Source organism: Pinus tabuliformis, chromosome 4_1, assembly GCF_031772625.1.
Source record: "Pinus tabuliformis cultivar Carrire ecotype Pingquan chromosome 4_1, CPIR1, whole genome shotgun sequence".
Taxonomy (NCBI): Eukaryota; Viridiplantae; Streptophyta; class Pinopsida; order Pinales; family Pinaceae; genus Pinus; species Pinus tabuliformis.
Window position 1 is genome coordinate 747,042,455 of NC_142303.1, and position 14,686 is coordinate 747,057,140.

The following is a 14,686-nucleotide window of genomic DNA, read 5'->3' on the forward strand; positions in this document are numbered from 1 at the left end:
GACCCTGGATCTAGTTTCTACCATCCAGGCTGCGAGGAGTTTTGTATTCATTATCTATGTAGACTAATCATAAACAGATGGCTACGTCCATACTGTGTCTACAAAAGTCTATAAAAATGATGTACTGCAAGATCATTCCTGTATCAGAATAGTTAGTCCATTAGTTAAAGTTTTGAATCTGAGTATGGGAATGCCTACCTCAGTGATGATATAATCTTATCCATGTATTTTGTGTTGAAAATTGCAGGTTCCAACCAGGCCATCCACAAGGCAATCCTTGAAATGATAAAGCGCTTCACCCTTCCTAGAATTATAAAACCCTACTCTATTCCAGGCTTCGCACTTTAGGGGGCAATCTGTTACACTAAAAAATGTCACCTTGACTACTTACAGTTAGTATGGCTCAACTCAACAGTCATGCTACCCTCTTAGGCAAGTCTCATGCCTCTGTTATCCATCTCAAACCCAAAGAAGAGAGAAAGTCTTGTAAAAACTATGTTTATCTCTGGGGTCGCAGGTTCTCTCTAGCCTTACCTGCGGGGACGCTGACCATGTTCACAAAATCTGCGTCCATGGACGCTCTGTATGTTAAGGGACAGGTGCGTCCCTCTGTAAAAGGCAAAATGCGCGAGTTTTATCTTGAAAAAGTTACTTGTGGTTACTTCTAGAACATTCTAGAGGTCGGTTTGATGAAATGGATGCGCCTCCAGTTGGTTCATGTATCTCTATTAAGGGGGAACTTATCCCATCAATAAGGGAGCTATCCCACCCAAAGAGGGGGATGATCCCATTGATAGTGGACCTGAATAACCTCTTTACAACACTATAAATAAAGGCATTGAGCCAGAAGGAGAAGAGGTTGGAGCTATACATTTTCTTTGGGTAAATGCTGCAGGATTTAGGTCTTCCATTAGAGCCTTTGTGAGGAGAGATTGTCTTCACTTGATTCTACTTGGGAGAGGGTGAGCTTTGTCAAAGTAGAGGAAAACCCTTGATGGACCCTGGGAGGAACTTGCACAACACCAAGGCCAGGTTGTAAGAGTTTCTTTGTTTCGTTATTAATACAAACTGGTTTATTTTTCTCAATAGCTTGTGTTAATGAGTTATTTCATGTGTTCCTTGGTCTGCATGTTGAATATATGTTTTATTATATGAAATGCAAGTGCTTGGTAATTGTTTGATTGTTTGTGGTTGCAGGAATTGACTTGAAGGAGGAGCTCATCCGATTCGTCAAGAACGGACTTCAACAACAGCGTTTTGGAATAAGGTAAGCCTAAACACTTGTAGTTTTCATGTTGTAAAAGGTGTATTTAGAGAAAGATCACTCCATTTTGTCTTTTTTGTCATTAGAACGTCTTAGACTTCTAGGAAGGTCAGTCGTGTCCGCACCCTTGACCAATTCCGTGTGACACACATACAAAAGGGATAGTGGATTGATGAAGTATTGCAATGGCTACCTGAATTCATATAACAACTTAATAGAGCACCAATAGTGGTTTTCTCAATCTATTGGTGCTATCTTACTAGTTTGGTAGAAAAAAACTAGGAATTAGATGGGTTTCCACATATATCCAAGAGGATAAACCTTTTACATGGTAATATGAACCTTTAACAAAATATATAGACAAATATGGGTTCTTCAACATCTTACATATGGATATGGATGCTTAACCAAATGACCAATCTAGGGTCATCAACTCAAGTCTTCAATAAAATACCCATTATCACTAGTTTTGTCATCATTCCAATAACTTGCGAGATATACTTTCTATGGTGTAGGAATTCCAAGGGAGGTAAAACTTGAAGGGTTCCAATCGAATATTTAGATATAGCTATAGTAAATTTCTCCACAAAATGTTCATGGTGTAGAAACAATTAACAAGTTGACCTCAACTAAATCAAATTTCAGTAATCTGAAGAAGTTTTTTAATGTAGGAAGAAAAGTATGATGCAATAACAAGCATGTCCAAAAATTAGTACATGGTTAAACCATTTCCTATCCAACCATGTAGACAATTAGTGTTGAGTCTCCATCATATATTCAGACCAAAATACTACTTAGCTATCTTACATCCAACCAGTGATGGAAGAAACAACTGCTAATATTATATAAAACTTGGTAGTAACTTGACATTGAGTACTTATGCTGGCACAAAATACATGAATGTTGGTGATTCAAAGGAGAGAGGGAATATCCTAAGGACAAGATATGAACATCAAATATAGGACAGAGACAATTAATGGTAGCAACGTGAATTACTAGCATCTATAACCAAATCATAAATATATGACATGAATGGTGTGTAGTCATAGACACATTTTCATATAATCTTGTTTTCAAATAAAAAATGTGTGCCTACAATTCATTGAACTCCCTAGGTCATATTAAATATGTCTCTCTGTAGGTCATTGATATCTAAAGCAACACATCATTAATGGTTAGACACCAATGCAACAATTGTACACAAACAATGCCATTTCTCATTTAACTGGGCTACATATCACACAAAATTGGAATGGACATGGTAATCATTTTCCACTGGAGTAGTAAATGTTATCAATACCATATAATAAGCACCAACATATGGTCAGTAATACCTACCCTGTTTAAGATCTCAACAGTGAATTCGAAAATTTTGGGACAAGTAACATGACACAGGCATGGCCTTTTCTTGTTTCTCAAAAAACATACTGGAATGCCTACTTTCCTTCACAAAAGCCAAGGCCTGGTTACAAAGTTTTCTCCCAAGTGGTTCAAGCAAGTCTTTAGCATCTTGCCTCATAAAATTCTTCACTTTCCTCATATATCCATTTCTATTGAGATTTCTAGTACCAGGCAAACCATCTGAAACAGATAAAGTGTGTTGATTCACATTACTTCTATTAAACTCCACCATGGATGATGAGGCTTTTTATTCAGTTGAATTAGGATGCTCAACATGCTTATTGCCGCCAGAGCCATCTGCAAGAGTGACAAAACCTAATGGATTAGATATATTTGAATTACTACATAGATTTTTCGTTTGGTTTCACTTGAGGTAAAAAATAATTTTGAAGGACCAAATCATCATCTACAATAGGAATTGCTTTCTATTGAGAGTTCTAGTAACAGGAAAACCATCTGAAACATATAAAGTGTGTTGATTTGCATTACTTTTGTTGAACTCCACCATGTATGATGAGGATTTTTCTTTAGTTGAATTAGGATTCTCAACATGCTTATTGCCACCAGAGCCATTTGCAAGAGCGACAGAAGCTAGCAGATTAGAGAGATTTGAATTACTACACAGATTTTTGTTTGGCTTCACTTGAGGTAAAAAATAATTCTGAAGGACCAAATCATCATCTACAATAGGAATTTCTCCTATCAAAGTTTTGACAACAAATTCTAGACAAGGATCTCGCCAGAAATATCCAAAAGATGAGACAATTGGTGAGTCATCCCTTTTTTGTTCAAATCAATTTCTCCTTCAACGCTTTCTTTTGTTGGTCCTTTAGAAGGACAAACATTCTAAAAAATTCCTCCCTAAAAATATTTAAGGATATCAATACAATAAGCTTTAACTATTAAAAAGAGTGTAATGGATGGATACGAAAAATGAAATTTACATCAGTAAGTGGTATGCAAGGCTATGTGAGAAAGAAAATGGTAAGAGAGAGAGGATGCCCTCTAGAAAATATGAGGACATCTAGTGTGAAGGCCATTGAGAAGATATTAAACAGGACAATGATGTCAAAATTGGGTCTGGAAGGGCATATAAATCAAATGTAGATGGACCCACAAGCTAACCTAATGACCATACTCCTTCATTTGGTGACAATTGAATGAGATCTATGGGATATGGAAGATGGAGAGATCGATCAGGTAACAACCTCAATCAATAGGCATATTGAAACAAAGGTCTCCTCTTGTTTCACCAGTGACACTTTCTAGCTTTCAAACCTAAAAAATCCATGCCCTTTATCAATGAATTCTAATATCTGCAATCTGGGTGATAACATTATGAATAATTTGATGCATATGAAAGGATCTAATTCCATGATGAATCACTACCCTGAGAAACAAATGGAACCTAGTTTTAGAGAAATTAGAGGGGATGATGTTTGCATTAGTTTTCCTGACCACATGTGCCTAAATGTAGGAAAAACAATAATGAGAGAAATGGCTTACTCTTGTATCAGTAGGCATATTGAAACATAGGTCTCCTCTTGTTTTACCAATGACACTTTCCATCTTTCAAACCTAGAAAATCCATGCCATTAATTTGTGACTTCTAATATTTGCGATTAGGGTGATAACATTATGACTAATTTGATGCATAAGAAAGAATCCAATTCCATGATGAATCACTGCCCTAAGAAACCAATGGCCCCTCTTTATAAAGAAATAAGAGGGGATGATGTTTGCTTTAGTTTTCCTGACCACATGTGCCTAGATGTAGAAATAACAATGATCAGAGAAAGGGCTTGATCTTGTAATTTCACCTAGGTGCATATATGTTATTAGGTTATCATGTAGTATCACATTAATAAAGAAACATTGATTGGCTGGTGGCATAAGCATATAATGGAAAATGTTGTGGAGGTAAACACAACCACCCATTCTAGTGGCCCTCATGTTTATGATTAGTCACGTAGAGGTGAAAATGAGGTGTTAGCTATATCTAAATCAAATACAAGTGGCTTTATACACCAAGCCAAAAATGATGTTGATAATTTAGATATTGGACATAAACACTCATTCAAACCTGTAATTGATGACAGTATTTCTACAGACCAATATTTCCCTAGGGAAATAGTTCAAATATGTGAAGAAAGGTTTATATGGAATACAATTCATATAAATTCGAGCAAGAATGTTGAGATAATAAATGGTCTCCTCTTTTCCAGATCTTCATGGAAACCTATGAAAAAACTTGAGGATACCTAGGGTACTATGGTATATCCTTGATTTCAATTTTAGTCTTCAACGCACTTTTTTTCTGACTTTGGCACAACAGTATATATATTTATATGACAACATAGTTGCATATCTACTTGGGATAAATTATTAGTATACTAGATTAGTGCTCAAGATAGAGTTGGAAGGAAAGCATGTAAATATTTTGTGGTTTGATTAACACAACCAAATGCAAGAGTGGATAAAAAAATCCTATATCATTTCATTTCAACATTTGACATAATAGAAGTTGTTTTTTATTGGCAGATACGTAGGCTTATTCACAACAAAGTAGTGACAAAAATTACAACTTGCAACCATCCATATTTTGGCATCGCACTGTTTCACTTGCTGATGAAGAACATACAAAAGGGATAGTGGATTGACAAAGTATTGAAGTGGCTGCAATAGCTACCTAACTTCACTTAGTAGCTTAATAGAGCACCAAAAATGGTTTTCTCAATATCTTGGTGCTGTCCTATTAGTTTGAAAAAAAAAAACTTGGAATAAGATGGGTTTCCACATATATCCAAGAGGATAAAACTTTTACACGATAATATGAACCTTTAACAAAATATATAGACAAATTTGGGTTCTTCAACATCTTACATATGGATATGGATGCTTAACCAAATGACCAATCTAGGGTCATCAACTCGGGTCTTCAACAAAATACCCATTATCATTAGTTTTGTCATCATTCTAATAGCTTGTGAGATATACTTTCTATGGTGTAGGAATTCCAAGGGAGGTAAAACTTGAAGGGTTCCAATCAAATATATATATATATATATATATATATATATATATATATATATAGTAAATTTCTCCACAAAATGTTCATGGTGCAGAAATAGTTAACAAGTTGACCTCAGCTAAATCAAATTTCAGTAATCCGAAGAAGTTTTTTAATGTAGGAAGAAAAGTATGATGCAGGAACAAGCATGTCCAAAAATTAGTACATGGTTAAACCATTTCCTATCCAACCATGTAGACAATCAATGTTGAGTCTCCATCATATATTCAAACCAAAAGACTGCTTAGCTATCATACATCCAACCAGTGATGGAAGAAACAACTACTAATCTTATATAAAACTTGGTAGTAACTTGACATTGAGTACTTATGCTGGCACAAAATACATGTATGTTGGTGATTCAAAGGAGAAAGAGAATAGCCTAAGGAAGAGATATGAACATCAAAATATAGGACATAGACAACTAATGGAAACAACATGAATTACTAGCATCTATAACCAAAGCAGAAATATATGACATGAATGGTGTGTAGTCATAGACACATTTTCATATAATCTTGTTTTCAAATAAAAAATATGTGCCTACAATTCATTGAACTCCCTAGGTCATATTAAATCTCTCTCTCTATAGGCCATTGATATCTAAAGAAACACATCATTAATGGTTAGACACCAATGAAATAATTATACACAAACAATGCCATTTCTCATTTAACTGGGCTACATATCACACAAAATTAGAATGGACATGGTAATAATTTTCCACTGCAGTAGTAAATTCTATCAATGCCATATAATAAGCACAACCAGCATATGGTTAGTAATACCTGTTGAGAATGTAACAAGATGATGGAGCTTAGTGGAAAGAAGTCGCCTTCACTAAGTGGGCCCACTGGCTATTTTTGGCGCAAAGTCTATTTTTAGACATATGGATCATGGTCTATGAGTTACAGGATGTTATTTGTGGATGATTGGTCATGTTGGTAAAAATAGATGGACTTCTATTTTTAGACATATGGGCGGTTTCTATTTTCAGACTACTAGGCTAAAAATAGAACAGTTGAATATTATTAGCTCTTAATAATATTTGGACTATAAACATTATCTTATCCTCTTGGAGCACTTCAGTTTGAGCTACAGATGTGGCACATGCAGTTGTCAAAAGGAAATACACTTTTCTTATGGGTCAGTTGAGCTATTGCATGGTGGACTTCAGTTAGAACTCATGTGGTTGAGTCTGGTGGAGTTGATTGAGGAGTTGATGGAGTTGTGTTCAGTTTGACTTGGTTGAACTAGTTGTATTTTAGTCTAACTAAAGAATACACTAGTGATGAGTTGTGTGAATTAATTATTAATTAATTCACTAATTATTGACTCATAAAGAAACTAAAGAATACATTAGTTAACACAGTGCATGGATAGTTTAACAGAGACAGGTGTTAGAGGTGAGTGAAAGGGTAAGACAGTTGTCAGTTATGACTATAGTTGTGCATGAGATTTGCACATGCATGGATGGAGATTTCAAATGATGGCTTGCGTAGTATACTAAGGGAATTCGATTTCACAGAGTGATTGATTTCTATTGTTGATTGCGCAATGGAGGCAGGCAAATAGTGGAGGAGATTTGAGGCTTCAGATCTGAGCTAGTTTGTGTGTAACAGGTGGAGATAGTATTGAGTACTTGTGAGGAGTATTGTACTATGTCTTGTTACATGTTCTCTATCATTATAATATATAGATAGATGGGGGTTTTCAGTTGTATGCTTTCCCTGGGTTACATACTGTGTTAATGTATGCATGCGATTGATGTTTCATTGTTTTTAATGCTGCTAAATTGATGATCAACGTAGAGGAGGTTATGTATTATGCATGTATTCCGCAATAGTGTATAATCAGGATAATATCTGTGAATAAGTGTTTCATTATTCAAAATTTCTACATGGTATCAGAGCTGTTGATCATCAGATCTATTATTCAGAAAGTGTTTACATTTTATTTCTTCAGGCAAAGTTTGTAATCGGGCCAGGTAGCCTCTGGATTCATCCTTCCTTTGGAAGGTGAGATATCCAGTAAAAGCCCATACAATCAATCTCTGTATGAGAAATACTTTGTTCTCACAAATTTTAGATCCGAGGCGGTTGAGTTTTTGAGCTGGTGGAATTCGAATTTGCAGCAGTGTTTTCTTGGTGTCAACGTTGCAATGTCTTTCAACGGATTGCGATTGGAGTATGCTCTTGAGGGCAGCTCGAACTATATTGCATGGAAGGATAGGATGGAGGCCGTGTTAGATGATAATGGGCTGAAGGAGTTCATAGAGGCTGAGGTCCCAAAGCCTACTGATGCTGCCGAAGCTGAGGTTTGGCAAAAGAAGACAGAAAAGTGTCGAAGGATTCTGTTGGAGGGCGTGAAGGATCACATTGTGTCCAGCCTGCATGGAAAGCTTCTCCATACTTGATGTGGAAAGCGTTGACAGATCTATTCCAAAGAAAGAGTGATCAGAGGAAGTTGGCGCTCAAGGATAAACTCAGAAACATTAAATGCGAGAAGGGAGACAGTATGCCCAAGTATCTCACGAAGTTCACTTAATGCAGGGATGAGCTGGGAAGTGTGGGGGTGACTATCGATGATGAGGACTTGGTGAGCTTGGCTCTCCTTGGTCTTCTGAAGAGTTGGCATTCCTATCAGGACTCTGTCAACGGTCGGGAGAAATTGCCAGGATGGGAGAGACTTTGGTCAGATCTTGTGCAGGAGGAGATCAGGCGGAATACGAGGGACGGATCTTCATCAAAGGCAACTGATGAAGAAAATTGCACTTTGGCTGCCAAAGCAAAGAAGGGGAAGAGCAAGAAAGATTCTCATTCCAGTGTGAAAGGAAAGAAGCAATACATGTCCAAGGTGAAGTGATTTCACTGTCACGAGCATGGACACTATGCCACAAATTGTCCGCAGAAGAAGAAAAATAAGCAAGCTGCTAGATCTGCAGTGGGGGAGGCCTTAGCCTCACAGTTTGAGCTTGATTTTTTATTGATCGAATGCTTGGTATCAAGTGTGATGGGATCGGTATGGTTCTTGGACAGTGGTGCGTCTTTTCACATGACAGGAGATCAAGATTTGTTTTCTGATTTGGAGGAGAAAGATCTTGGAGTGCACATCGAGATGGGCGATGATGGTAGATACAATGCGACCGGTATCGGTACCATTTCCTTTGAGAGGGGATCTGGTAAACCCTTCATATTGAAGGAAGTGATGCATTTTCTAGGATTGAAGAAGAATCTTTCTCTGTGCCGATGTTAGAAGACAAGGGATATGATGTTGTTTTCAGCGAGGGAAAGGCTTTCCTGCGCAACAAGACAACTGGAGAAACCCGGAAGATAGGGGTTCGAGTCAGGAACCTTTATCAGTTGCATGTAGATGGCCATGTAGCAATGGCATGCAAGGCAGAAGGATTGGTGAGCTAGGATGATGGCGAGCTATGGCACAAGAGATTGAGCCACTTTCACCATGGAGCCTTGAGGATACTGCAACAGATTACTACAGGGATTCCTAAAGGCACTCTTGCGCAGTCAGATTAGTGCAAGGGGTGTACTTTGGGAAAGTTTGTGAAAGCCACGTTTCACGACAAGGATAGTCACGCCACGATGGTCCTTGGGAGAATTCACACAGACGTGTGTGGACCTTTCTCAGTAGCTTCGACATCAAAGCACGGGTATTATGTGATCTTTGTTGATGATTTCTCTCGAAAGTGCTGGATCTTCTTCATGCAGAAGAAGAGCGAGACATACTCAAAGTTCTGTGAGTTCAAAGCACTGGTCGAGAAGGAGTCAGGGAAGAAGGTGAAGGCTCTTAGGAGCGACAATGGTGGTGAATACATCTCTAGCGAGTTCAACGACTTCTGTGGTGCAGAAGGGATTCGAAGAGAGCTCATAGCTCCCCATAACCCACAACAGAACGGGGTTGCTGAGCAGAAGAATAGAACGATCGTGGGTGCTGCATGGGTGATGTTGCATGATTAGGGCCTACCCCTTCACTTGTGGGTGGAAGCATGCAATACAGTAGTATATGTACAGAACCGTTGTCCTCACAGGATACTTGGCATGAGTACACCCGAGGAGGCTTATTTTGATAAGAGGCCTGATCTTTCTCATTTGAGGATTTTTGGTGCTAATGTTTACATGCATGTGACGAAGGATGCCAGGAAGAAGTTGGAGCCGACCGTAGAGGTTGGGATATTTGTGGGGTACATTGATACACCCCACAACTATCATGTGTATTTGCTAGACAGTGGCAAGACTGTTGTGCGACGGGATATAAAATTTCAGGAGGAGAAAGCCATGAAGTGTTCGCTTGAGAGGGAGCCACACTTGCATGCAGATGAGGAGCTATTAGTTCCTAAGGATGAGCTTCAGGACGTGGATCAGCCACAGGATGAAGTTCATGGAGTGGAAGAGACCACTCATGCAGCGCCAACCATCAGAGGGCGAAAGCGCTTGACAGAAGCTGAGCGACTGGCTCAAGATGCAGAGAAGGTTGTAGGACCACCTACAACTCAACATAGACAGAGACAGTCACCTAATCAGTACATTGCATACATGCATCTTGTGAGCAAATGTGTTGTGATTGAGCCATCCTCTTTCGAGGAAGCTGTGGAGGATCTCGCATGGGTAGATGCCATGGTGGAAGAGTATGATTCGATTGTCAGAAACAGTGCATGGGAGATTGTGCCAAGACCGGAAGGAAAATTAGTGGTGGGTTCGAGATGGATCTACAAAGTTAAGCAGGCAGCTGATGGGAGTGTGGAGAAGTACAAGGCAAGATTTGTTTCCCGAGGCTTTTCACAGATAGAGGGGATCGATTATGAGGAGACCTTTGCACCTGTCGCAAGGTATTCTTCCATACGGACGATTCTTGCTCTCTCAGCGCAGATGGGATGGCACATTCATCAAATGGATGTGAAGACTGCATTCCTCAATGGAGTCATTGAGAAGGAGGTGTACATAGAGCAGCCCGAAGGTTTCGAGATCTTCAACAGCGAGTCACATGTGTGCAGGGTCAAGAGAGCGCTGTATGGGTTGAAACAAGCACCACGTGCTTGGTACACACGATAGACAGTTATTTCACTGGACTTGGATTCTCCAAGAGTGAGGCGGATCCTAACCTATACCAGATTGTGGTGGAGGGTAAGTTGCTTATCATTGTACTTTATGTAGATGATTTGATTCTAACATGTGATGAGCTGTTGATATTTTCATGCAAGGATGATCTTGCTAAGGAGTTTGAGATGAAGGAATTGGGCCTCCTTCATTATTTCCTGGGATTGGAAATTTGGCAGCGCAGTGATGGACTATTTGCTTCTCAGGGTAAGTATGCTTGGGAGATACTGGAGAAGTTCAACATGCATGGCTGCAAGCCTGTTGATACTCCTCTTCCTGGAGGTTGGAGGAAGGAGGATGCAACTTCAGCAGAAGTAGTGGATGCCACTGTTTATCAATAGTTGGTGGGTCGCTTATGTATCTGGTCAATACACGACCCGATATATGCTATGTTGTTAACCAGCTTTCACAAGCTATGGTTAAGCCAACCAAGCTCTTTTGGAAGGCAAGCAAGCATGTATTGCATTATCTCAGAGGCACATCGGGATATGGATTTGGTACAGACAGGAGGATGAGGTGAAGCTATGTGGCTTCACGGATGCAGATTGGGCAGGGAGCCCAACGGACAGAAAGAGCACATCAGGAGGGGTCTTCAGTATCGGGTCGACAACAGTTTCTTGGTACAGCAGGAAGCAGAAATCCGTGGCACTCAGTTCAGCAGAGGCCGAGCATATGGCAACAAGTTTGGCTGCATGCGAGGCTATATGGATGAGGAAGATCCTAGTCTGGTTGTTCGGTTCTCACTTGGAGTCTACTATGATTTATTGTGATAACCAGAGTTGCATTAAACTCTAGGCTAATCCAGTATTTCATGATAGATCCAAGCACATTGACATCAGGTACCATCATATCAGAGATTGTGTGCAACGGAGAGTCATGTTACTTTCATACATTCCAATGGAGGATTAGGATGCTGATATCTTGACGAAGGCGCTCAGCATGAGCAAATTCAAATACCACCGAGGCAGGATAGGGGTTGTTGATAATCCATATCTTGTTGAGAGGGAGTGTTGAGAATGCAACAAGATGATGGAGCTTAGTGGAAAGAAGTCGCCTTCACTAAGTGGGCCCGCAGGCTATTTTTGGCACAAAGTCTAATTTTAGACATATGGATCATGGTCTATGAGTTGCAGGATGCTATTTGTGGATGATTGGTTATGTTGGTAAAAATAGATGGACTTCTATTTTTAGACATATGGGCGGTTTCTATTTTTAGACTACCAGGCTAAAAATAGAACAGTATAATATTATTAGCTCTTAATAATATTTGGACTATAAACATTATCTTATCCTCTTGGAGCACTTCAGTTTGAGCTACAGATGTGGCACATGCAACTGTCAGAAGGAAATACGCTTTTCTTATGGGTCAGTTGAGCTATTTCATGGTGGACTTCAGTTAGAACTCATGTGTTTGAGTCTGGTGGAGTTGATTGAGGAGTTGATGGAGTTGTGTTCAGTTTGACTTGGTTGAACTAGTTGTATTTTAGTCTAACTAAAGAATACACTAGTGATGAGTTGTGTGAATTAATTATTAATTAATTCACTAATTATTAACTCATAAAGAAACTAAAGAATACATCAGTTAACTCAGTGCATGGACAGTTTAACAGAGACAGGTGTTAGAGGTGAGTGAAAGGGCAAGACAGTTGTCAGTTGTGACTATAGTTGTGCATGAGATTTGCACATGCATGGATGGAGATTGCCAATGATGGCTTGCGTAGTATACTAAGGGAATTCAATTTCACAGAGTGATTGATTTCTATTGCAGATTGCGCAGTGGAGGTAGGCAAACAGTGGAGGAGATTTGAGGCTTCAGATTTGAGCTAGTTTGTGTGTAACAGGTGGAGATAGTACTGAGTACTTGTGAGGAGTATTGTACTATGTATTGTTACATGTTCTCTATCATTATAATATACAGATAGTTGGGGGTTTTAAGCTGTATGCTTTGCCTGGGTTACATATTGTGTTAATGTGCGCATGCGATTGATGTTTCATTGTTTTTAATGCTGCTAAATTGATGATCAACATAGAGGAGGTTATGTATTATGCATGTATTCCGCAATAGTGTATAATCGGGATAATCTCTGTGAATAAGTGTTTCATTATTCAAAATTTCTACAATACCTACCCTGTTTAAGATCTCAATAGTCAATTCGAAAATTTTGGGACAAGTAACACGACACAGGCATGGCCTTTGCTTGTTTCTCAAAAATCATACTATAATGATTAATTTCCTTCACAAAAGCCAAGGTTTGGTTACAATTTTTTCTCCCAAGTGGTTCAAGCAAGTCTTTAGCATCTTGCCTCATAAAATTCTTCACTTTCCTCATATATCCATTTCTATTGAGAGTTCCAGTACCAGGAAAACCATCTGAAACAAATAAAGTGTGTTGATTCACATTACTTCTATTAAAATCCACCATGGATGATGAGGCTTTTTCTTCAGTTGAATTAGGATGCTCAACATGCTTATTTCCACTAGAGCCATCTACAAGAGTGACAAAACCTAATGGATCAAAGATATTTGAATTACTACATCGTTTAGCTTTACTTAAGGTAAAAAATAATTATGAAGGACCAAATCATCATCTACAACATGAATTTCTCCTTCCAAAGTTTTGACAACAAATTCTAGACAAGGATCTCGCCAGAAATATCCAAAAGATGAGACAATTGGTGAGTCATCCCTTTTTTGGTTCAAATCAATTTCTCCTTCAACGCTTTCTTTTGTTGGTCCTTTAGAAGGACAAACATTCTAAAAAAGAGCAGTTTTCAATTGTTCTTCACCACCTGCAAGTCAAAGTATTCAGCAAGGAAAGCGACATAAACTAAAACTGCTAAAAGGCATTAAACAAGACATAAGAAATAGAAAAATGACAACAATGTTGCTGCTAGTAAAATTCCTCCCTAAAAATATTTAAGGATATCAATACAAGAAGCTTTAACTATTAAAAGGAGTGTAATGGATGGCTGCGAAAAATGACATTTACATCAGTAAGTGGTCTGCAAGGCTATGTGAGAAAGAAAATGGTAAGAGAGAGAGGATGACCTCTAGCAAAGATGAGGGCATCTAGTGTGAAGGCCCTCAAGAAGATATTAATCAGGACGATGGTGTCAAAATTGGATCTAGAAGGGCATATAAATCAAATGCAGATGGACCCACAAGCCAACCCAATGACCATACTCCTTCACTTGGTGATAATTGAATGAGATCTTTGGGATATGGAAGATGGAGAGATCGATCAGGTAACAACCTTAATCAATAGGCATATTGAAATAGAGGTCTCCTCTTGTTTCACTAATGACACTTTCCATATTCAAACCTAAAAATGTCTTAAATTTGATGTTATCAGGGTTCAAAACTCCTGCGGTTATATGATTAAAAATATAAAGGGCATAAAAAAGAGGGCACAAACACAAAATCAAACCTTGAGCATGGTCTCACCCTTAGAAAATAGATTTGACATTTGAAGCACCAGATAGACATGATTCTTCAAAGATAACATCTGTGTGATGAAGTTCCATAAGGTGGAAATTGTCAAACCCCCAAACATCATCTACCCCAAGCCACCTTGTTGTTGTTGTTTGCTACTCGCAGGTGCAATGAATTTCTTGCCTCCTGTAGGTGATGTCGTGATTCTTAATAAGATTAATGAATACCACTCCTTTTAGAATGCTCACACTAACTCACAAATTGAAATCACTACAAACCCTAAAAAAAAATCAATGGGGTTTTCGGCAAAAAGAGGAAAATTGAACTCAGAAGGAAGTGTGGAAGTGTTTTCCAAGCACGAGTTGAAAGTTAACATGGATTTTTTGTACTTTTCACCTGTCGCAAAA